We start from the raw sequence: 24,514 nt of genomic DNA on the forward strand, positions 1-24,514 counted from the left end.
AGAAGAAATCCAGATCACCACATGTATATACATGCATGTGTATATCTATATGTATAATACAGATTATACATATATATGTATGGACACACACACATATATATAACCATATATGTATAGTATGTATACAGTAGGAGTCAATAGAATTATCCAAGAAAATGACTAACAGTTATTAAGCATTGGAAAACTTAGAGTCAAGCAGGAAACATGTATTTGGAAGCTGGAGATTTGGTAGAGCTGGTGAGGACCCTAGCAAGAGACAATTATGATGATTCAACAGGTGGGTGGATAGTGTTTCTATTGTCAAGCTAAGGGAATGGTTCTCTTTTTTATTATTTAATTGAAATTTTACATACCAATCCCAGTTCCCACTCCGTCCACTCCTCTTGCTCCTTCTACCCTTCTACCTTCACCCCCCAACCCATCCCCAAACCACTCCTCAGAGAGGGTAAGGCTTCATATGAGGAGTCCACAGAGTCTAGCACATCACTTTGAGGCAGGACTAAGGTCCTCCCCACTATATGTAGGCTGAGCAAGGTATGCCTCCAAAATGAATGGGCTCCGAAAAGCCAGTTCAAATACTAGGGATAAGTCCTGATCCCATTGCCAGTGGTTCCAAAGACTGTCCCAGCCATACAACTGTCACCCACATTCGGAGGGCATAGATTGGTCCTATGCTGGTTCCCCTGCTAATAGTCTGGAGTCAGTGAGCTTCCATTAGCTCAGGTCAGCTATTTCTGTGGGTATCCCCATCATGGTCTTGACCCCTTTGCTCATATTATTTTTCCTCCCTCTCTTCCACTGGACTTTGGGAGATCAACTCAGTACTTTGCTGTGGATCTCTGCATCTGCTTCTATCAGTTGCTGGATGAAGTTTCTATGATGACAATTAAGGTAGTTCATCAAGCTGATTGCAGGAAAAGGCCAGTTCAGGCTCCCTCTCCACTATTGCTTAGGGTCTTAGCTGGGATCATCCTCGTGGATTCCTCGGAATCCCTGGTGTCAGGTTTCTTGATAGACCCATAATGGCTCCCTTGATCAAGATATCTCTTTCTGAAGGCATAAGATGTGCTTAATAAAGGGTTTGGCCCTGCCTCAAAGCAATGTTCTAGGCTTTGATGATTTCCTATGGGAAGCCTTACCCTCTCTGAGGAGTGGATGGAGGTTGGGGTGGCAGGAAGTTGAGGGAATAGAAGGAGGGGAGGGAGTGGGAGCTGGGATTGGTATGTAAATTGAGAGAGGATTGTATTTAAAATAAATAAAGAAAGAAAAATAGATATATCTTTCCTTGCTCTCCCTCTCTGTCAGAAAGGTTCTATTTTTATCAAAAAGTAATATGAACATAATAACAGAAAAAACCCATTCAAGATAAAGTAGTTTCTTCAGTCAAGAGGATAGGATTCCTGGCCTGAGAGGATGCCTAACACTCAAAGACACCCAAAACATAAACGAATTAATATAGTTGGGCAGGTCAATCATCTGGTCAAAGACCACCCCATAGGAAGGTGGGACTACTCCTAGGCAGATGGAAGCCCCTTAAGGCAATGGTTCTCAACTTTCCTAATGCTGTAACTCTTTAATACAGTTCCTCATGTTGTGGTGACCTCCAGCCATAAAATTATTTTGGTGTTATTTCATATCTGTAATTTTGCTACTGTTATGAATTAATGTAAATATTTGGTATGCAGGATATCTGACATGCAACCTCCCGGGGGGGGGTCTAGACACACAAGTTGAGAGAAGCACTGTTAAGTCTTGCTTATGAGATAGGCATAATAATTCTCCCTTTCATCAGATGTTGTAATTTTCCCTCCTAGAATTCCCACTCCTTAGTCCTGTCCTTACTCCTGTCTCTACCAGAGCACAGCCATGCTGCTACTGAAATCTGTATACTTTTCTAGATTATACAGAAAAGCAGAACTCTTTTTCTTTTAGTTCTTTTCCAAGAATGCTTTCTTTAACACTTTAGGTTTCACACTTCTTCTACCCACCCCAACCCATGCTACGTGACTGACCTCTATGTTACCTTAACATAAAACCTTGTTTTTTATTTTGTTTATTTTTTCCTTTCTCCTCTCAGTTCTCCTTGTCCAGGCAGCTGCTGAGATTTACAGCCTACCTACTAGGAGGTTTTCTTTTACATTCTACTAACATTGTCTTCTTTAAATAAACTTGGCTTTGAATAACTTTCAAACATTTATTGTCTTTAAATTCTTTAATCCTCAGAGAAAACGAACCCAATATTGTGCCCCTAGGTGGTACTGGAACAACCTGTAAAAACAGCAATGTTCTTATAATGAAAGGCATTATGTTTGTTTAATCAAACTTCTGGAAGTTTAATACTTGTAGAGCAAGTATACTTCTAAAACTGTAGAAGGAAAAGAATGACTTAAAGGAGTGTCTAGATCTTAAATTTCAGGTATATGAAAAAATCATTTGGAAGAAGACCTTCTTGATCTATCCAACAGTCACAATGACAATAGAACACATCACCCTCGTTAAATATCAAGTTTCTATATAACTGCAATTAGCTGTACAAGCAATTTCCTATCAACTCAAAATTATGTCTCAAATCCCATGAAGCTGACACCCTAAACCAAATTGTCTAGAGCTGTTATAAAAGGAACACTCTCTGGTGTTTAAAGCTATAAAGGAAGCTCTACCATACCATCATATTTAGTGAAGTTATAGATAACACAATATCTTAATCAAGAGCGGAAATGTACACATAAAAAATTGACTTTAAATTTATATCAATAAATCAAGATCCATACCAATGCAAAGTATTCATCTCTATAGTATATCCCCCTTTATGTAAACAAATATTTATAAAGAATCAATTAGGGAATTTGGGTGTAGTTTACTTCAAACTGCTTCCTGCTTTTAGTTGGGTGAAGTATTTTCTTCTTAGTGGTTCACAGACACCTTTCAAGAAGTCTTGGTCCATCAAGCCACATTAGTCTGGAAGGAAACCACAGGTTCTCATCCTCTGTGAAAACAAAAGCAGTACCTCTTTTCCAAAACAACAAATCATTGGACCAAAATTTTGAAGTCAAGATACCTTTAAAACTTCTTTGTTGGTTTAGCTTAGCAGCCCATAAAATGAAATCTCTCTCTGTACTTAGCTCATTCACTGTCAAAAATTCAAAGAAACCACAATAATATCCATAATCCAGACTCAGTATTTTCCATCTTTATGTGACTTAGTTTTTCTTTCCACCTTTGATCTATGATAGTCTGTACTCTGTCGCTTAATAGACTTTGTTTTCATTTTAAAACCATTTACTTCTTTTTGTAACTGTTTATATTCTTCTCTCTCTCTCTCTCTCTCTCTCTCTCTCTCTCTCTCTCTCTCTCACCTATATACATTTATGACCCATTCAGAGGTCTTTTTTTCTTATAAATCTGTCTTTATTGCATATCTGTATTCCTTTTCTTACAAGGATTGCTTCTTCAAATGGTAAACAGCTTGGTTTCAAAGGCTATGGATGTTGGCTCTACCTCTCTCTACCTTTCAATATGATGAAGGTACCATTACTGCCAGCTCTGGGACAGCCAGTTAGAAGCTGTGCTCACCTCTGAGATGGAGCATGCAACACATAAACCTTTTTTATCTGAGTAATAGCTAAATTTGCCATTCAGCTCACAGTGTGTCCTGAAAATATCTCTGTGAGTGGTGGTGGTAATAAGCCAAGCTTTTCTGCCTATGTACTACTAGCAGACCCCATCCCACAGACTGCCCAGGTGGGGAATGCTGAGCCATGGGGATGGTCTCAGCTACTTTCTCCCAACCCCAAGTGGGCACAAAAGCATCCAGACCCAAAGTGAGTGGTGGGCATCAGTCCCAAATGTTTCAGACCGTGTTGGCATGCCAATCTGTTGGTGAAGCTGTTTGTTCATTTCTGGCTGCTCAGAACTGAAATAATCACACAGAAACAATATTATTTGCAATACTATTTGACCAATAGCTTAAACATATTTTCTAGCTAGCTCTTATATTCTAAACGAACCCATTTCCATTAATCTATGCATGACTATGAGGTCATGGACTATGGCAAAGTTTTGGTGGACTCCAGCAGAGGCATCTGTCTCTTGTGGAAGCTACATGGCTTCTTCCTGACTCTGCCTATTCTCTCTATATATCTTTTCCAGGCTGCTATATTCTTGGTGCAGGAGAATTGTCTATATTCTGTCATTTACATTTTATTTTTCATTTTTATTTATTTTTTTATTAAAAATTTCTACCTCCTCCCACTTTGCTCCCCTCCCCTACCCCCACTCCTCCAACCCCTCCTTCTCCAGGTCAAAGACCCTATGGGAAGTCCAAGGACCTCCCTGTTCCCCCCAAGTCCAGGAAGGTGAGCATCCAAACTGGCTAGGCTCCCAAAAACCCAGTCCATGCAGTAGAATCAAAGCCCAGTGCCATTGTCCTTGCCTTCTCAGTTAGCCTCCACCATCAGTCACACTCAGAGAGTCTGGTTTGATCACATGCTCCATCAGTCCCAGTCCAACTGTCCTTGGTGAACTCCCATTAGATCTGTCCACCTTCTCAGTGGGTAAACGCACCCCTTGCGGTCCTGACTTCCTTGCTCATGTTCTCCCTCCTTTTGCTCTTCATTAGGACCTGGGGAGCTCAGTCCAGTGTTCCAGTGTAGGTCTCTGTCTCTATCTCCATACATCACCAGATGAAGGTTCTATGGTAATATGCAAGATATCCATCAGTGTGGCTATAGGACAAGGACAGTTCAGGCACCCTTTCCTCTGCTGCTCAAGGAACAAGCTGGGAACACCTCCTTTGACACCTGGGAACCCCCTAGAGTCAAGTCTCTTGACAACGTGAAAATGGTTCCCTTAAGATATATGCTTCCCTGCTCCCACATCCACCCATCCTTCATCCCAACCATCCCATTCCCTCAAGCTCTCCCCATCCTCCCCTTCTCTCTTCTCTCCCCCCATCTCCCCTTATCCTCACCTCGCTCCCACCCCCGGGCTCCCAACCCCTTCCCGGCAATTTTGTCTACTTCCAATATCCAGGAGGATACCTATATGTTTTTCTTTAGGCTCACCTTCTTATTTAGCTTCTCTAAGATTACGAATTATAGGCTCAATGTCCTTTATTTATGGCTAGAATTCACTGATGAGTGAGTACATACCATATTCCTCTTTTTGGGTCTGGGTTACCTCACTCAGTAAAGTGTTTTCTATTTCCATCCATTTGCATGCAAAATCCAAGATGTCATTGTTTTTTACTGCTGGGTAGAACTCTAAAGTGTATATGTTCCACACCTTCTTTATCCATTCTTTTATTGAGGGGCACCCAGGTTGTTTCCAGGTTCTGGCTTTTACAAATAGTGCTGCTATGAACATAGTTGAACAAATGCTTTTGTAGTATGTTTGGACATATCTTGGGAATATCCCCAAGAGTGGAATTGCTGGCTGGATCCTGAGGTAGGTTGATTCCCAGTTCCTGAGAAGCCGCCACACTAATTTCCAAAGTGGTTGCCCAAGTTTGCATTTGCACCAACAATGGATGAGTGTTCCCCTCACTCCACATCCTCTCCAGCACAGGCTATCATTGGTGGTTTTTATTTTAGCCATTCTGACAGGTGTAAGATGGTATCTCAGAATTGTTTTGATTTGCATTTCCCTGATTGCTAAAGAGGTTGAGCATGACCTTAAGTGTCTTTTGGCCATTTGCACTTCTTCTGTTGAGAATTCTCTGTTCAGTTCAGTGCCCCAGTTTTTAATTGGATTAATTAGCGTTTTAAAGTCTAGTTTCTTGAGTTCTTTATATATTTTGGAGATCAGACCTTTGTCTGATGCAGGGATGGTGAAGATCTTCTCCCAGTCAGTAGGTTGCCTTTTTGTCTTAATGACAGTGTCCTTTGCTTTACAGAAGCTTCTCAGTTTCAGGAGGTCCCATTTATTAATTGTTGCTCTTATTGTCTGCACTACTGGGGTTCTACGAAGGAAGAGCTCTCCTGTGCTCATGTCTTGTAGACTACTTCCCACATTCTCTTCTATCAGATTCAGTGTGGTCAGATTAATATTGAGGTCTTTAATCCATTTGGACTTGAGTTTTGTACATGGTGATAGAAATGGATCTACTTTCATTTTTCTACAGGTTGACATCCAGTTATGCCAGCACCATTTGTTAAAGATGCTTTCCTTCTTCTATTGTATACCTTTAGCTCCCTTGTCGAAAATCAGGTGTTCATAGGTTTGTGGATTAATATCTGGGTCTTTGATTCGATTCCATTGGTCAACATCCCTGTTTTTGTGCCAATACCAAGCTGTTTTCAATACTGTAGCTCTGTAATAGAGTTTGAAGTCAGGGATGGTAATGCCTCCAGAAGTACTTCTATTGTATAGGATTGTTTTGGCTATCCTGGGTTTTTTGTTTTTCCATATAAAGTTGGTTATTGTTTTCTCAAGGTCTGTGAAGAATTTTGTTGGGATTTTGATGGGGATTTCATTGAATCTATCGATTGTTTTTGGTAGAATTGCCATTTTTACTATATTGATCTTCCCAATCCAACAGCAAGGGAGATCCTTCCATTTTCTGCTATCCTCTTCAATTTCTTTCTTCAAAGACATAAAGTTCTTGTCAAATAGATCTTTCACTTCCTTGGTTAGAGTCACCCCAAGATACTTTATACTATTTGTGGCTATCGTGAAAGATGAGGTTTCTCTGTTTTCCCTCTCTGCTTCTTTGTTCTTTGTGTATAGGAAGGCTACTGATTTTTTGGAGTTGATCTTATATCCTGCCACATCACTAAAGGTGCTTATCAGCTGTAGGAGTTCTTTGGTAGAGTTTTTGGGGTCGCTTTTGTACACTATCATGTCATCTGCAAATAATGAAAGTTTGACTTCTTCCTTTCCAATTTGAATCCCCTTGATCCCCTTATGTTGTCTTATTGCTCTTGCTAGAACTTCAAGCACTATATTGAGGAGGTATGGAGAGAGTGGACAGCCTTGTTTTGTTCCTGATTTTAGAGGGATGGCTTTGAGTTTCTCCCCATTTAATTTAATGTTAGCTGTCATCTTGCTGTATATTGCTTTTATTATTTTAGGAATGAACCTTGTATCACTAATCTCTCCAAGATCTTTATCATAAAGGGGTGTTGAATTTTGTCAAATGCTTTTTCAACATCTAATGAAATGATCATATGGGTTTTTTTCCTTCAGTTTATTTATATGATGGATTACATTGATAGATTTTCATATGTTGAACCAGTTCTGCCTCTCTGGGATGAAGCCTACTTGATCATAATGTATAATTTTTTGGATGTGTTCATTGATTCGATTTGCCAGTATTTTATTGAGAATTTTTTCCTTATTTATTTATTTATTAGTATGAATGAGTAGCATTTTATTAGTGTCAAACTTAGTGACATAGCATTGTAACAGTAATAAATAATAGCAACATAGAAGAAATTACTAGGCTTGGCTTGTATTAGTTGAGAGATTAAAAGTATACATCCCTTTATTTGAAGTTCTTAATTTTACTTGAACTTTTATTTTAGCTCCATTTGACATGTTAATTTGGATAACATAATATCAATAAAACAGTATACTTTGATATTTTTGTATTTTTTATTTTGTTCTCCACCTTATAATTTGAATCTAGTTGTTCTAGACGTTTTCTTTTTTGTTGTTATCAATATGATAATAGCATCTCTATTTTTCTATTGTTTTTACTAGCGAAATAGTTTCCTTATAAAGATCTAGATATTAAAAAATCTAGATATTATTTATTTATTTATAAGAATTTCTACTTCTTCCACTCCTCCCTATACCCTCCCGCTCCCCCCACTCCCTCTCCTCCTCCCTCTCCAATCCCAAGAGCAGTCAGGGTTTCCTTCCCTGTAGGAAATCCAAGTTCCTCCCCCTTCCCTCCAGGTCCAGGAAGGTGAGCATCCAAACAGACCAGGATTCCAAAAAGCCAGTCCATGCAGACGAAACAAGACCCAGTGCCATTGTCGATGGCTTCTCAGTCAGCCCCCATGTCAGCCACATTCAGAGAATCCGGTTTGATCACATGCTCGTTCAGTCCCAGTCCAGCTGGCCTTGGTGAGCTCTCATTCGATCAGTCCCCTTGTATCAGTGGGTGAACGCACCCTTCGCGGTCCTGACTTCCTTTTTCATGTTCTCCCTCCTTCTGCTCTTCATTTGGACCTTGGGGGCTCAGTCCAGTGCTCCAATGTGGGTCTCCGTCTCTATCTCCATCCATATTCGGATGAAGGTTCCCTCTGGTTCTGCCTTCCTTGCTCACGTTCTCCCTCTCTCTGCTTCTCATTTGGACCTAGGGAATTAAGTCCAGTGTTCCAATATGTGTCTCTGTCTCTATCTCCATCCTTCGCCAGATGCCGGTTCTGTGGTGACATGCAAAATATTCATCAGTTTGGTTATGGGCCAAGGCCAGTTCAGGCACCCTCTACTCTGCTGCCCAGGGAACAATCTGGGGACCTCTCCTTGGGCCTGGGAACCCCTCCAGAATCAAGTCTCTTGCAAACCCTAAAATGGCTCCCTTAGTTGAAATATAAACTTCCCTGCTCCCATAACCATCCTTCCTCCTTCCCCCCTCCCATTCCCCCAAGCCATCCCCAATCCTCCCCCTCTCCCCTCTCCCCTCTCCCTAACCATCTCCCCTTACTTCCACCCCCACCCCCCCCATGCACCCAAGTTTGCCTGGCAATCTTGTCTACTTCTAATATCCAGGAGGACAACTATATGATTTTCTTCAGGTTCACCTTCTTATTTAGCTTCTCTAGGATCACGAATTATAGACTCAAAGACCTTTAACTATGCCTAGAATCCACTTATGAGTGAGTACATACCATATTCCTCTTTTTGGGTCTGGCTTACCTCACTCAGTAAAGCGTTTTCTATTTCCATCCATTTGCATGCAAAATTCACGATGTCATTGTTTTTTTACTGCTGTGTAAAACTCTAATGTGTATATGTTCCACACGTTTTTTAACCAGTCTTCTATTGAGGGTCACCTAGGTTGTTTCCATGTTCTGGCTATTACAAATAGTGCAGCTATGAACATAGTTGAACAAATACTTTTGTAATATGATAGGGCATCTCTTGGGTATATTCCCAAGAGTGGAATTTTTTTGCATCGATGTTCATGAGTGAGATTGGTCTGTAATTCTCTTTCTTGGTTATGTCTTTGTGTGATTTTAGTATCAGGGTGATTGTAGCTTCATAAAAGGAGTTTGACAATGACTCTTCTGTTTCTATTTTGTGAAACACATTAAGGAGTATAGGTATTAGCTCCTCTTGGAAGTTCTGGTAGAATTCTGCATTGAAACCATCTGATCCAGGGCTTTTTTGGTAGGGAGGTTTCTAATGACAGCTTCTAATTCCTCGTGACTTACGGGTTTATTTAAACTGTTCACCGGGTCTTGATTTAATTTTGGTATATGGTACTTATCTAAAAATGTCCATTTCTTTCACATTTTCCAATTTTGTGGCATACAGGCATTTGTAGTAAGGTCTTATGATTCTCTGAATTTCCTCTGTGTCTGTGGTTATGTCCCCCTTTTCATTTCTGATTTTGTTTATTTGTGTGTTCTCTCTCTGCCATTTGATTAGTTTGGATAGGGGTTTGTCAATCTTGTTGATTTTCTCCAGGAACCAGCTTTTTGTTTCATTGATTCTTTGGATTGTTTTCTGTGTTTCTATTTTGTTGATTTCTGCCCTCAGTTTTGATTATTTCTAATCTTCTACTCCTCCTGGGTGAATCTGCTTCTTTTTTTTCTAGAGATTTCAGGTGTGCTGTTAAGTCTCCAATGTATGCTTTCTCCATTTTCTTTAATTGGGCACTTAGTGCTATGAACTTTCCTCTTAGCACCGCTTTTACAGTGTCTCATAGGTTTGGGTATGATGTGTCTTTGTTTTCATTGAATTCAAGGAAGACTTTAATTTTTTTCTTTATTTCTTCCTTGACCCAGGGGTGGTTCAGTAGTTGACTGTTCGGTTTCCATGAGTTTATACGCTTTCTGGAGTTAGAACTATTGTTGAATTTTAGCTTTATTCCATGGTGATCCAATATTACATAGGTGGTTACTACAATTTCTTTATATCTATTGTTGTTTGCTTTGTTACCAATTATGTGATCAATTTTTGAGAAGGTTCCATGCAATGCTGAGAAGAAGGTATATTCTTTTTCTGTTTGGGTTGAATGTTCTATAGTTGTCTGTTAGGTCAATTTGGTTCATTACATCTGATAGTTCTTATTTCTCTGTTAAGTTTCTGTCTGGTTGACCTATCGATTGGTGAGAGAGGAGTGTTGAAATTTCCTATTATTAGAGTGTGTGGTTTGATTATGTTTTAAGTTCTAGTAATGTTTCTTTTACATAAGTATGTGCTTTTATATTAGGGGCATAGTTATTCAGGATAGAGACTTCCTCCTGATGAATTGTTCCTGTTATGAATATAAAGTGTCCATCTCCATCTCTTCTGATTGATTTTAGTTTGAAATCAATTTTGTTAGATATTAGTATAGCCACACCCGCTTGTTTCTTTGGTCCATTTGATTGGAAAACCTTTTCCCAACCCTTCACTCTGAGGTAGTGTCTGTCTTTGAGCTTGAGGTGTGTTTCTTGTAGACAGCAGAATTTTGGATCCTGATTTCATATCCAATCTCTTAACCTGTGCCTTTTTATAGGTGAATTGAGTTCATTGATATTAAGTGATATTAATGATCAGTGGTTGTTAACTCCCATTATTTTTCTGGTGGTAGAATTTGTGTGTTTCCTCTCTTTGAGCTGTACTGGTAGAGGGTTGTCAGATACTTGTGTTATTATGGGTGTTGTTGGCTTCCTTGGTCTGTGATTTTCCTTCTAGTATTTTTCTGTAAGGCTGGGTTTGTGGCAATGTATTGTTTAAATTTGTTTTTGTCCTGGAATATCTTGTTTTCTCCATCGATGGTGAATGCAAACTTTGTTGGGTATAGTATTCTGGGCTTGCATTCATGGTCTCTTAGTGTCTACAGCACATCTATCCAAGACTTTCTGACTTTTATGGTTTCCATTGAGAAGTCAAGTGTAATTCTGATAGGTTTCCCTTTATACATTACTTGACCTTTTCCCTTTGCAGCTGTTAATATTTGTTCTTTATTCTGTATGTTTTGTGTTTTGATTATTATTTGACTATGGAAGGCTTTTTTTGGTCTAGTCTATTTGGTGTTCTGTATGCTTCTTGTACCTTCATAGGAATATCCTTCTTTAGAATGGGAAAGTTTTCTTCTATAATTTTGTTGAATTTATTTTCTGGGCCTTTGAGCTGGAGTTCTTCTCCTTCTTCTACCCCTATTATTCTTAGGTTTGATCTTTTCATGGTATCCCAGATTTCCTGGATGTTTTGTGTTAAGAATTTGTTGGATTTGTTTTGTTCTTTTTTTAAAGTTTATTAATTTATAAAAATTTCCATTTCCTCCCCTCCTCCCAACACCCTCCCACTCCCCCCACTCCCTCTCCTCCTCCCTCTCCATCCCTAAGAGCAGTCAGGGTTTCCTGCCCTGTGGGAAGTTCAAGTTCCTCCCCCCTCCCTCCAGGTCCAGGAAGGTGAGTTTAAATCAGTGAGTTTATTTCCTCTATAGTATCTTCAGTGTTTGAGATTCTTTCTTCTATCTCTTGGATTCTGATGGTAATATTTGTCTCAGTAGTTCCTGTTTGTTTACCCAGATTTTCCATATCCAGCCTTCCCTCGGTTTGTGTTTTCTTCATTACCTCCATTTCATTTTTCAAGTCTTGAACTGTTTCCCTTACCTGCTTGATTGCTTTTTCTTGTTTTTCTTGGGAATCTTTGAGAGATTTATTCATTTCATCTACCTTTTTATTTGTCATCTCTATTTCTTTATGGTAGTTTTTCACCTCCTGTTTAAGTCCCTCTATTATTTTCATAATGTTCCATTTGATGTCAATTTCTTCTATTTCTTCTGGAGTAGGGTGTTCAATTCTTCTTGTTTCGTGATCCCTGGATTCTGGTGATGTCATGTTGCCTTTCAGGTTGTTGGAGGGATTCTTGCATTGGTGCCTGCCCATCTCTTCCTTCAAATGGAGTCAAGAGTGTCGTGGTGTCTTGGTCCAGTCTTTGCTGTGACTGACTCTCTGGTTGGATCTCTTCAGTGCAGGAGCAGGAACTGTTCCTGCCTGGATGGAACTCCTCAGCACAGACACAGGGTCTCCTGGTAGTCCAAGGACACCGAAGACAAAAGGGTGAGATCATGGGGGCAGGGCAGGGTCGAGTGGAACACAGAAGACCCTGCAGCAGGAGCTGGGGGGAGGGCTGTGCTCTCTTCCGGGATAGTCTGCCCTGGGATAGCACACACTCACCCCTCTGGATGGAACTCCTCAGCACTGAAACAGGGATAGCTGGTAGTCCAAGGATACTACAGACAAAAGGGTGAATGTGGGGGCAGGGCAGGGTAGAGTGTAATACAGAAGATCCTGCAGCAGGAGCTGGGGGGAGGGCTGTGATCTCTTCCATGACAGTCTGCCCCCATTTATTTTTAAGAAACAAATGGTCAATTACATTTTAAATAATCACTGATTGGCCAGTAATCAGGCAGGAAGTATAGGTGGGACAACCAGACAGGAAGTAGAGCTGGGACAATGAGAACAGGAGAATTCTGGGAAGCAGGAAGCTCCCTATGCAGTCCTGTCCAGACACCGAAGAAGCAGGATGTGACCTGCCCCACTGAAAAAGGTACCGAGCCATGTGGCTAACATACATAAGAATAATGGGTTAATATAAGTTATAAGAGCTAATAAGAAACCTGAGTTAATGGGCCAATCAGGTTATAACTTATGTAGATCTCTGTGATTTCTTTGGGGCTGAATGACTGTGGGACCTGGTGGGAGGACAGAAACCAGGCAGGACAGAAACCCCAACAAGCATGGCCCTCATGTTACAGAATGGCAACAGCCTTGAGCTCATAAAAAGCTGATTCGGTTATGACACATTTATTAGAAGTTATGGTCATCATGGGCATACCTGCACAAATAAAGATAGACAATGGTCCAGCATATGTATCTAAGAAAATTAATTGCTTTTTTGCTTATTATAATATAAAGCACATTACAGGTATACCAAATAATAATCCTACAGGTCAGGCAATTATAGAAAGGTCAAATCGTACTATAAATGATATGCTGAAAAAACAGAAAGAGAAGGAAAATACCCCCAGAAATCGAATGCATAATGATTTATTAACCTTGAATTTTCTTAAAGTTAATGAGAAAGGAACAACAGCAGCAGAGAAGCATTGGATAATGGAAAAAAAATTTCTGAATTGAATCAACCACTATATTTCAAGGATGTGTTGACTTCACAATGGAAACCAGGAGATGTACTACGTTGGGGAAGGGGTTTTGCTCTTGTTTCCACAGGAGAAGAAAAATTATGGATACTATCAAGATTAATAAAGATTCACTTTGAAAAGGAGAAACCTTTTGAAAAAGAAAAATGACATCCCATCTACAACCATATGGGATCAGATGTGTGTAATGTATATGTGATGATTCTTATTCCTGATTGTATCTTATAACTGAATAAATAATAAAGTCAATTCTGTATCGTCTGGTATAAATTTAGAGGTTTCAATATGCAAAACAACTCTCTGAATATTGACGAAAGCAGATAATTCTGACTTTTGGACAGAATCATAAGTACTTTAATTCACTTTACTTAAATTTTCAGATTTGTAACCTTCCTTTCCTGATTTATTTGCATCAGGACTATCATTCACTTTACTTAAATTTTCTTATTTGTAACCTGCGTTTTCTGATTTATTTTTGTCAGTATAGAATGTAAGGGCTCCCATTATTGGTGTGTCCTATATAATGCAAGGAAGGATCCAATAAATTTCTGCTGGGTCTATTCCCGCTAATTGATGAAGTCTCAATTTTCCTTTTAGAATTAACTCAGAGACCTTTTCCACATAAGTTTTTGATTATTTTACTCAGTGTATTTGGGAAAAAGAGCCATTCTAAGATAGGATGTTCCTGCTGTATTAAAATTAATGTATGGGAATGTTTGGCAGACAATATGACTAGAGTGCTTTAAGATTTGGATCCACATGATCCACATATGCATTCTGTAATTTCTCTCCCATCAAAGTCAGTTCTCTCTCAGCTTCATCTGATAATTTCCTGGAACCAGTTAAGTCCTTGTCACCATCTAAGGTTTTGTTTAGATAATTAATCAGTGCATCAGGTTTCACTCCAATACTGTGCCATCAATGGGAAATGTCTCTTAGCAGTCTTTGAAAGCCACTAAGATTCTGCAATTGATCTCTCCTAATTTGTAACTTTGGGGTCTAAGATTTTATGAACCTATTTTATAGTCTAAATAATTAATAGAATCTCCTCTTTTTATTTTTTCAGGAGCAATTTGTAATCCCAACAAAGCAAAATTTTCTTTAATTCAAACATTCTTTCTAAAGTATCTACATTTGAATCAGATAGTAAAATGTCATCCATGTAATGATAAACTATATATTCAAGAAATTGCTTACATATAATTTCCAATGGCTGCCATAAAAAATATTGGCACAGGATATTTAACAATCCCTGTGGGAAAAATCTTTCACTGATATCTCCTAGCAGGCTGAGAAATATTTTAAGTAGGCACTGTGAAGGTAATTTTTTCTCTTTTTTTTCTTGTAAAGGTATAGTGAAGAAACAATCTTTTAAATCAATAACTATAAGAGGCCATCCTTTAAGAAATAGAGAAGGCAAAGGAATTCCAGATTGTAGAGGGTTATTCAACAAGGTTGAATAACCTTGTTGATAGGTCTGTCACCATTCTTCATTTTCCAGATTTCTTTTTAACATCAAATACAGGAGAATTCCAAGGGCTTGTTGATTCTTTATGCTGAGCATCTAGTTGCTCCTGTACCAGCTGTTCTAAAGCTTGCAGCTTCTCTATTGCTAATGGCCATTGCTTAACATATACAAGTTTGCTATTCACCATTTAAAAGGTAGAGCTGTTGGTGCCTATGAAATAACAGCATCTGTTGTGTTAATCTGAGTACTAAGAAAAACTTAATAAACCATTATAGAGATATTCAAATCAAGACAGAGGATTTTATCTGTTTTATTAAGTTTTTCTAAAACTTGTATCTTAGTGCTAATTTAATCCATTTTTTTCAGTGAAAAAAATGATAAAACTGATAATGTTTACAATTGACATTACATAAATCCCACCTAAATTAATTATCCTTTCATTAAATAGTTTCATTTTCAAACTGTCTATATATTTTCATACAAAGATCCAAATCCTTCCATTGTAATGTTTTTGTCATTTTAATGTGAAAAAGTCCTCTCTGCTTTACCTAATTCCTTCCTTTAATAATTCCCAATTGTCTTACCATAACTGCCACCAATGTTGATGAAGATGTGAGGCTTATTTCTGCTATGTAGAACAGTAAAAGCCTGACTGGATTTCAAGGTAGCCAACTAGTTTGGCAGCAGCCCGAGAGGGGGGTTCAGGAAGAGCCCACAAGGAAAGAAGAAAGAAAAACCTAGCAGGTAGGTCAGTGACTCCAACCATGTGTAGCTCCAGCCTATGTTGGTGATTGCAAAGTCACAGACAAATAACTTTTTCATGAATTCGTACCCCAAACGTTGAGTGCCAAATGCAGCACCAATAACAAAAAGCCAGAGACAGATATTCAACCTACAGATCAGAAAAGCAAAGCAGCCAACTAATAGAAAGACCCTTTACCTCTACCATATCTTCAGACCAAAGGAACAAGATCTTGTCTCCACGCATTCTCAGACTCTACACTCTACAGAGCGCCGGTCTCTTCCCCATTATATTCCTCTCTCTGCCCAGCCATATTGCTCCTATCTCCATCTCCCTAGTGCTGGGATTAAAGAAGGTGTGTGATCTAAAGTGCTGAAATCTTTGTGTGAGCCGTTTGTCTTTTAGACAGAGTTAGACCTTTTAGCCCAAGGTGACCTTGAACTCACTGAGATTCTTCTGCCTCTGTCTCCTGAGTCCTGGGATTAAAAGTGTATGCCACCACTCCCTGACATGTATGCCTGACAAGGATGGTTGATTTGCCCTCTGATCTTCAGACAAGCTTTATTTATTAAAACACAAATAATATGCCAATATAAAAATCATAAAGAAACATAATAGGAGGAACTTAACTCAATAAAATAAAGGTTATATATAGCAAAGCTATAGCAAAATTATACTAAATGTGGAAAACAGCTGAAAGCATTTTCTCTAAAATCAAGGAGGTTGCAAGTATATAGGCTGTCTACACTCGTTCTTGGTATAGCACTCAAATCCTTACCTGGAGCAATGGATTGCTGAAAAAGAAATCAGGAAAATAATACCACCAGTTTGTATATTCTTTGTGTGTAGAAAGCTACTGAACTTTGTATGTTGATTGTTGTATCCTGATATTTTCCTTTAAGTATTTTTAAAAATTGCAAGGAGTAGGCCTATGCTCAAGCCAACTATCAGCTACAGATGGAAGAGAGGCTCTTGAGGTCACAACTCTTACTGATGAAATATTAGCAACTCACAGATTCTGGGAAAAGAAGAACATAGTATTCAATTGTGTATACACTAGTAAACTATTACTCTTGCCAAACTCAGTAGGACAGATAAAAGAAGAAGAAAAATTATAAATATGCTAAATACTTTCAGGGGGAACAGGAATGCTAGGGTAGAAGGAAGATAAGAGGAACCAGAATTTTTGATAAAAATTTACTACTTAAACTTATTATGAAATGAATAAACCAAAACAAAAGGTGGAAGAATTCTCTAAGAAAAACTTTTAAAATACTGAATAAATTGAAGAGGACATTAAAAGAGGGATGGTCTCCTGTACTATGGATTAGCACAAATTAATGTAGAAATGACTGTATTAACAATGGTGGCCTATAGATTGAATGTAATTTCCGTCAACTTTCCATTGACATCTTTCATAAAACTGAAAAAAGTCCCAAAATTAATACAGAAATACCAAAAAGCATAAATAGCCAAAGATGAAAGCATCAAAATACCAGATTTTAAATTCTACTGCAGAGTCATAATAAGGAAACCAGAAACATCAAAAAGAGATTGCCATAGGAACCCATGCAGCTACAAGCACTTAATTTTTACGGGTGTCAAAACAAGCACTTAAGAAAAGATACCTTCAGCCGGTATAGTGATGCACACTTATTATTTTTGCATTTGAGGGGTGAAGCAGGAAAAAAGAGATAAAAGACAGGAAAAAAGAGAAAGAGAAAGAGAAAGGAAAGAAAGGAAAAAGAAGGAAGGAAGGAGAGAGGGAAGGAAAGGAGGAAAGGAAAGAAGGAAAGAAGGAAAAGAGGGAAGGAAGCAAGGAAGAATGAAAGAAGAGGGTTAGAGAAATGGTTTAATAGTTAAGAGCTACTTTCCAGGGCACTGAGTTCTTAGCACCTTTATGCACACACCCACAAACAACACACACACACACACAGAGAGAGAGAGAGACAGAGACAGAGACAGAGACGGAGACAGAGAGAGGAAAAAAAACAAGCAGCCTCCCCATGCGCAAAAAAAAAAATCAGTTCAAACTGAATCAGAGACTAATAAAAGTTTGAAATTACTATGGAAAACAGTTTAAGAAACAAACATAGACAAGATCTTTCTGAAGAAGATTCTAATAACGTGGGGGTTATAACAAGTATTAACAAATGGGTTTGCATGAAATTAAAACAAGCTTCTGCACGATGAAAGAAGTAATTACAACAGTAAAGACACAACTGGGTGTGGTGGCACATGCCTGCAATCCCATCACTCAGGGAGTCAGAGGCAGTCAGATCTTTGTGAGTTTGAGGTAGCCTGATCTACAGAGCAAGTTCCGGGACAGCCTAGGTTACATACTGAATAAAAAATATATTTTCAATAAAAGATACGTATAAAAAAGTAGAAAAACAAATTACAAATTGGAAAAATCTTTATCTGAGAGGATATTAATAAACAGAATATACACAGACCTCAAAGAAATTAAATGTCAAAAATAATAATCTAGTCCTAAGTGAGCAAATTATTTGAAAAACTCTTTCTCTAAAGAATAAGTACAAATAATTAGCAGTAAATATATAAAAATTGTTTAAGAGGTAAACCATCAAGGAAATTCAAGTCAAAACTATAAAGATTCTATCTGACCCACCCTGGTCATCATCAAGAAAACAAATGTTGACTCAAATGTGAGGGAAAAGGGATCCTGTTAATTGTTAAAATCAAAGAGTAAATATCTCAATGCCACACAGAAAAAAACAACACAAGCAAAAGTATCTCAACAAGGGATTTTTGTTTCAAAAACAGTGTGTCAGAACCCAAATTAGCAACACACCAGGGCAAATACAGCTCCCATCTTTTATCCCTCACATAAGTGGTGGCTGTTTTTCATCCCATTGGTGGGAGTTTGACTTCACAATCTGACATGATTAGCTAGTTTGTGCTAAGGGGGAGGGGAAAGTTCCAGAAAGTTGAGTCCTTGTCAGGCTAACTACCTTTGGGTGAAAAAATAAACCACCATCTTCAATCTACATTTTTGCAGATGTTATGGGACTCAGTATAGAAGTTTCACAAAAAATAAAAGTATAACTGGCATATGAACCAGATGCACCACTCCTGGGTCTATATCTGAAGGAATCTAGGTCAATTTACCACAGAGATAATCTGTGTGACCCCTTTTATTGCAGCATTTGCTGGAGACGCGCAAATGTAAAAGATGAGAGATATAGGCACTATGAAAAAGATATAGACACTATGGAGTTTTACTACTCAACCATAAAGAAAAATGAAATGTCATTTTCAGGGAAGGGGGCAGAACTCGAAATGATCCTATTAAATGCAACAAGCCAGGCTCAGAAAAAAAAAACTGTACATTTTGTCTCACATGTGAAATCCAGAATGAACATTGTTTCTATTGAAGACATAGAAGTAATGAGGGGAACCATTTGGGAATCAGAAAAGGATCAGTGGGAGGAAGAAGCAGGACAAAGGGGCAAAATAGGAGCATATATTCATGTATATATGAACGTCAAAGAGAAAACATTCATTCTTTTTCTACAATTAATATATACTAATACAATTGGAAAAATAACAAAGGCAAATAATTTAAAATGAAAATGCATTAATTAAAAACTATAGAATAAGAATTCGATTTGTTTGGTGTACATATTAAAAAATAAGCACAATTTTTCTCTGAAGAATTTTTCTTTTCTTTTTCTTTTGAGGCAGGATCACATGTAGCTCAGACTGGCACTGAACTTGATATGTAGCTAAGGGTAGCCCTGACCTTCCTATCATCCTCGCACTACCACCTGTGTGCTGGGATTGCAACCGTGTACCACCCTATTGGGTTTTTTTATGTAGTGTTAGGGATCAAAACCAGTGTTCTGTGCCTGTTAGGCAAGTACTCTAGTATTTGAATTACATTTCCCATCTTGGGACAATGTATTTATTTTCTAATAATGTCTATCTGAATTAGTAACAGAAAATAAAATACAAATGACAAAGTCACACGTCCAACTTTCTCATCTTGTATCTCTGTACCCTCAGAGTCTCTTTCTTCACAGAGCAGGAGAACTATGATAGTGTACAGCTACACAGGGCTGTAAAGTATGCAACCAAAGGTCCAGAGCTTTATAAGGACTTTCTAAATATAGCTATTCGCAATGCTTAAATCGTAAGGATCCAATCTAATGTTCCTCTACTCCCACCATACCTGTTTGTCTGAAATTCCTTAGGCTTCACCCCACACCCAAACTTTTCTTCCTCATGTCCCAAGCCCTCATCTCACTAACAGATAAGAATCAAGATGGCAAAATACTTCCAAAGTTGAAGACAGCTCATATGTAGAAGCAATGTAGGACCTACTTAATCTTCCAATATATTTCTCTCATTGGACCTCCCATGAACTAAGCCTGCATTGCTCTAACCCTGTGATTGCCTCTGTGCTATTTCCCTTCCTCTGCTTTTCTGTTTCTATTCGTTCCCAATGCTTCTTTATTCTACTCCCTCCACATATTTAATTCTATCTATAGCTGAATGCAAAAAAATAAAATATTAGGATATCGTAAACTTCCTTGGTTGGGCTGGAGATATGACTCAGCAGATTAAGTGCTTGCCACAGAAGCTCGGGGACAAGAGTTTGTATCCTGGAAACCCACGTAAAATCCAGTGGTCATGGCAGCCTGTCTGTCATCCAACTCTCTGGAGCCAAAGACATAGAATATTCTCTGTACCAGACTTTCCTTGGGGTCATCAACCAGCTCCCAAATCATGACATGGAGACTTACTATTAGTTATAATGCTCAGCCTTATCATCTCTTATCTTAATCTGTTTCTCTTTATCTATGTTTTTCCTTGGGTATTTTTACCTTTATTTCTTTCTGTTCATACTATTTTCCTGCTGTGTCCAAGGTTGGTTTGTTGGCAGCTGCCTGGTTTCCAGCCCCAGGCGTGTCCCTCTCTTTCTCCTTCATTCTCTTCTCTTTCGTTTTTCTCTCTAGATTTCTCCTCCCATTTCCCTCTGCCCACTATTCCCACATAGCCCTTATCGTCTTTACACATCATTATTCCATTTTTCTCCTTATTTCTACTCCCTCTTTTTTACATAAACGATCATGTTATCCTTTAAATAACTCTTTAATTTTCAGAAATATTCCTTTCTGTCTTCTTCTTTGTCCTCTTCCTGCACTGAAATATGCCCTCCTTGTGTTTCATATTCTGCATGTGCCTATTAATTCGTCACCATTCCTACATGTGTTCCAACTCCAATTTCTTTCCCCCTACATTTAATGCTTTCCTTTGTGGGCCTCCTTTTGGAGAATTTCTTTTCTTAATTTTGGAATTTCTGCCTGACTTCAATTTTCCTGAATCTGCCTCCTACTTCTTTCCCTCAAGGAGTGGTCAATATGATGCTTTTGTTCTGCAAGTGGAAAAATTGCCATGAAGGGGGCAAAACCACTTATAACATTAATCTTCCCTAGAGTGGAGGCAGATAAATGTTTTGGATATCTCTGATTACCACCTTCTTCATTCTTTATGTACTAATTAACCTTCTGCCTGGATCCTTTCCCAGCATCCTCAGTTTCCTACTGTTCTCTCCTTATAACTACTGACCTCTTTTACTTGGCATCATAGGCCCCTTGTCTCTGTATTTTGACTTCACTTTTCTTCATAGGAGTGATAAATGGTACTGGAAAAGAGAGAAAATGCATGCATCAGTCAACAAGGACATAAGAAGAAAGATGTATATTATTGACATGAAATCAGATAAAATGGAGCAGTTTAGGCAGTAATGACAATAATAAAAGTAATATTTTATTTTCCAGTTCTTAATTGCAAAACATGTATTTATTCTACGACTCTATCCCAGGTCTTTCTGAGGATTTGGTTCTACCTCCAGGTTCCCAGTAATCATTTTCAGAGAAAATATTTGTGCCATTCCAGACAAAAGACATAGTAGGCAAGCAAATGCTGCAAACAGCAAATTCAGTTCACTAGAGTTCCTCTACCAGTACTATTCATGTTTGTTGAATTGGGATACAAAGAAGCAAAATATGGGATGGAAATTATTATGACTCTAAGAAGTAAACTAAGAAAGTATTCTGGCTGTTCAAGGGAAAGACAATTAATTTCCTGATACAGTGGTCTGGGAGTGTCAGGCCTATGTGAGTGGAATACATAATCACTGAAACATTGTCTAATATCCAATCCAATATAACATGCAAAAGAAGGGCCATTTTAAGAATATCTGCAACCAAATTATCAATGGCATTTAATGAAGAGAAAAGGCAGTTTTAATTTGAGGATTCATGGCAAGTGACAGATATCAAAACATGTCAAAGTTTCAGATAAAGCTTTGTGTTAATGTATTGATTTACAATAATTATGGAATTTGCTGGGTGATGGCAGCAAACGCCTTTAATCCCAACACTTGGGAGACAGAGGCAGGTGAATCTCTGTGAGTTCAAGGCCAGCCTGGTCTACAAGAGCTAGTTTCAGGACAGGCACCAAAGCTACAGAGAAACCTTGTAGCGAAAAACCAAAAAAAAAAAAAAACCAATAATCATGGAATTTAATAAGAAGAAATGATCGAGAAGCAAGAAGAAAAAGAAATGAAAAAAGCATTTTTACAAATCAAATAGTGTGATAGATTTGATAATTTGTAAAGATTTTGAGCTGATGAATATCTTTGTCAGAACAATCAATACAAGAGATGGGAAGTTCTGTACATACCATGGCACAGAGGAATGCTAGCAGCATTGAGATGTCTGTGTTGTCCTGGAGATCACCAGGTTGCAAGTTTGATGTGGTTTCTCATTCTACAAGAGAAGTCAAAAAGATGGTCCACAAAACTGCTGCATTCTCATCTAAAAAGCCCCAAACCACCTACTTATACTTTCCAGGATTTCATTTTAATTATTCAACATTTACTAAGCCTAAAGTTTCTTACTATAATTAAGAAATAGACATATCTAAATATGATAAAATCGCACAAGTCTTCTGATTTTTGTGCTTGCTTCGAGAAAGGCTTCACAACGCAGACCGTGAGCTCTTTGAAAGTACAGAGACATATTTGTTGTTGGTGGTGGTGGTAGTGGTGGTGGTGATGATCGGTTTGCTTTGTTTTATTTTTTTTTTACTGTTTTTTCAGGACAGGGTCTCGCTATGTAGCCCTGGATATCCTGGAATTTGCTCTGTAGACCAGGCTAGCCTGAAACTCAGAGCTCCTCCTGCCTCTGACTCCCAAGTGCTGGGGTTAAAAGCATGTGTTGCCATCACCCAGGGAGATATGTTTTATGTAAAATTTATTTACTAAATGGTCAAATAATTATTAAGTACCTCATATATTTCAGGTTATTTTCTTTAAAAATTTATTAACTCCTTGAGAATGTTATATTCATCCTCCTTTCTTTTTGTGGCTCCTTTCTTCTAAAGTCCATCAAGTCCAAATTTTGCTGCTCAAATATCCTTGGATGTGTGGCCATGTTGACAGAGCAGGTGATACACTCTTCCTCTCCTTTCCTCAGGAGCTAATAGTTGCCAATAGCTCCTGGGTCAGAGTAGAATTTTGTGCCAAACTTTCTGCTGACATTTGGTCTGGCTTGGGCTTGCATGTTATTACAACCATTGTGGGTTCATATATTTAGCTGCCCTATTATGAATAGAAGACATGGTTTCCTTATAGTCATCTACCACTGTCTCTTACATTCTTCTGTGCCCCCTCTTCAACAAAGTCCACTAGGACAAAGGGGAAAGAGATGTGGTACATCTGCTCCAATTAGGGCTGAGTATTCTTCATTCTCTTATTCTTTGCATCTTATCCAGTCATGGGTCTCTGTGTTCATCACCATCTACTAACTGCAAATAGAAGTTTCTTAGGTGAAAGTTGATAGATGCACTGATCTATGGGTATAATTGTGAGTTGTTTTTAATACTGTGTTCATTTAGCAAAATAATAGTAGCAGGTTCTTTCCTGGGACCTATAACCTATCTAGTCACAGAGTCTTGTCATAGTAATAGTACTAGGTATAGGTATCATCATGTAGAGTGGAACTCATATACAATCAGAAAGTGATTGGTTACTCCTATGAGGTTCATGTCACTTCCAAAGAGCATGTCTGATAAAAGAGAATATAAAGAGTACATCAAGAGTACATCTGAGTTATTGGAACGGAAACAGATTTTCTGAACAGGATTCTGATAGTTCAGGCATCAAGATCAACAAATAAGTGATATGTCATGAAATGAAAGTTTCCCTACAGCAAAGGATACCATCATTTAAGTGAAAAAAATGAGCCTACAAAATAGGAAAATGTTTTAACCAACTATACCTGTGACAAGAGTGTTAATGTCTAGAATACTGGTCCTCAATCTGTTGGCTATGAACCTCTAAAGGTCACCTAAGACCATTGGAAAACACATATTTGATGTGGGTGTCCCTCTGTATGCTGTGAATGTATTTTATTACCATTGGTTAATAAAGAAGCTGACTTGGCCAATAGCCAGGCAGAATAGACCCAGGTGGGAAATCCAAGCAAAGATAAAGGGGAAAAGAAGGCACAGTCAGGGAGGCCCCATCCAGCTGTCCAAGGAACAACATTCCAGAGCACCAACAGTAAGCCACGGGCCATCTGGTGATACACAGATTAATAGAAATAAGATGTAAATGTAAGATCTAGCCATTGGTCAAACATTTATAATATTAAGCCTCAGAGTAGTTGTTCAGGAACTGACAGGCAGGAGAGAAACCTCCAGTTACACATGTTTTCTTATGGTCTTAGGAGCTGAGACACTTCTCTATCTATCACCAGCCAGGTACTGTAACATGAGGGGCCGGCTTGTTGGGGTTTCTGTGCCGCCTGGTACCCCACAACCGGAAATCCCAAAGAGAAATCACACACAGGACTCCTTAACATTATAAACTGATTGGCCCATTAGGTCAGGCTTCTTATTAGTTCTTATGACTTATCTTAACCCATTATTTTAATCTATT

This window comes from Myodes glareolus, chromosome X (genome assembly GCF_982192425.1).
Source record: "Myodes glareolus chromosome X, mMyoGla1.1, whole genome shotgun sequence".
Lineage (NCBI taxonomy): Eukaryota > Metazoa > Chordata > Mammalia > Rodentia > Cricetidae > Myodes > Myodes glareolus.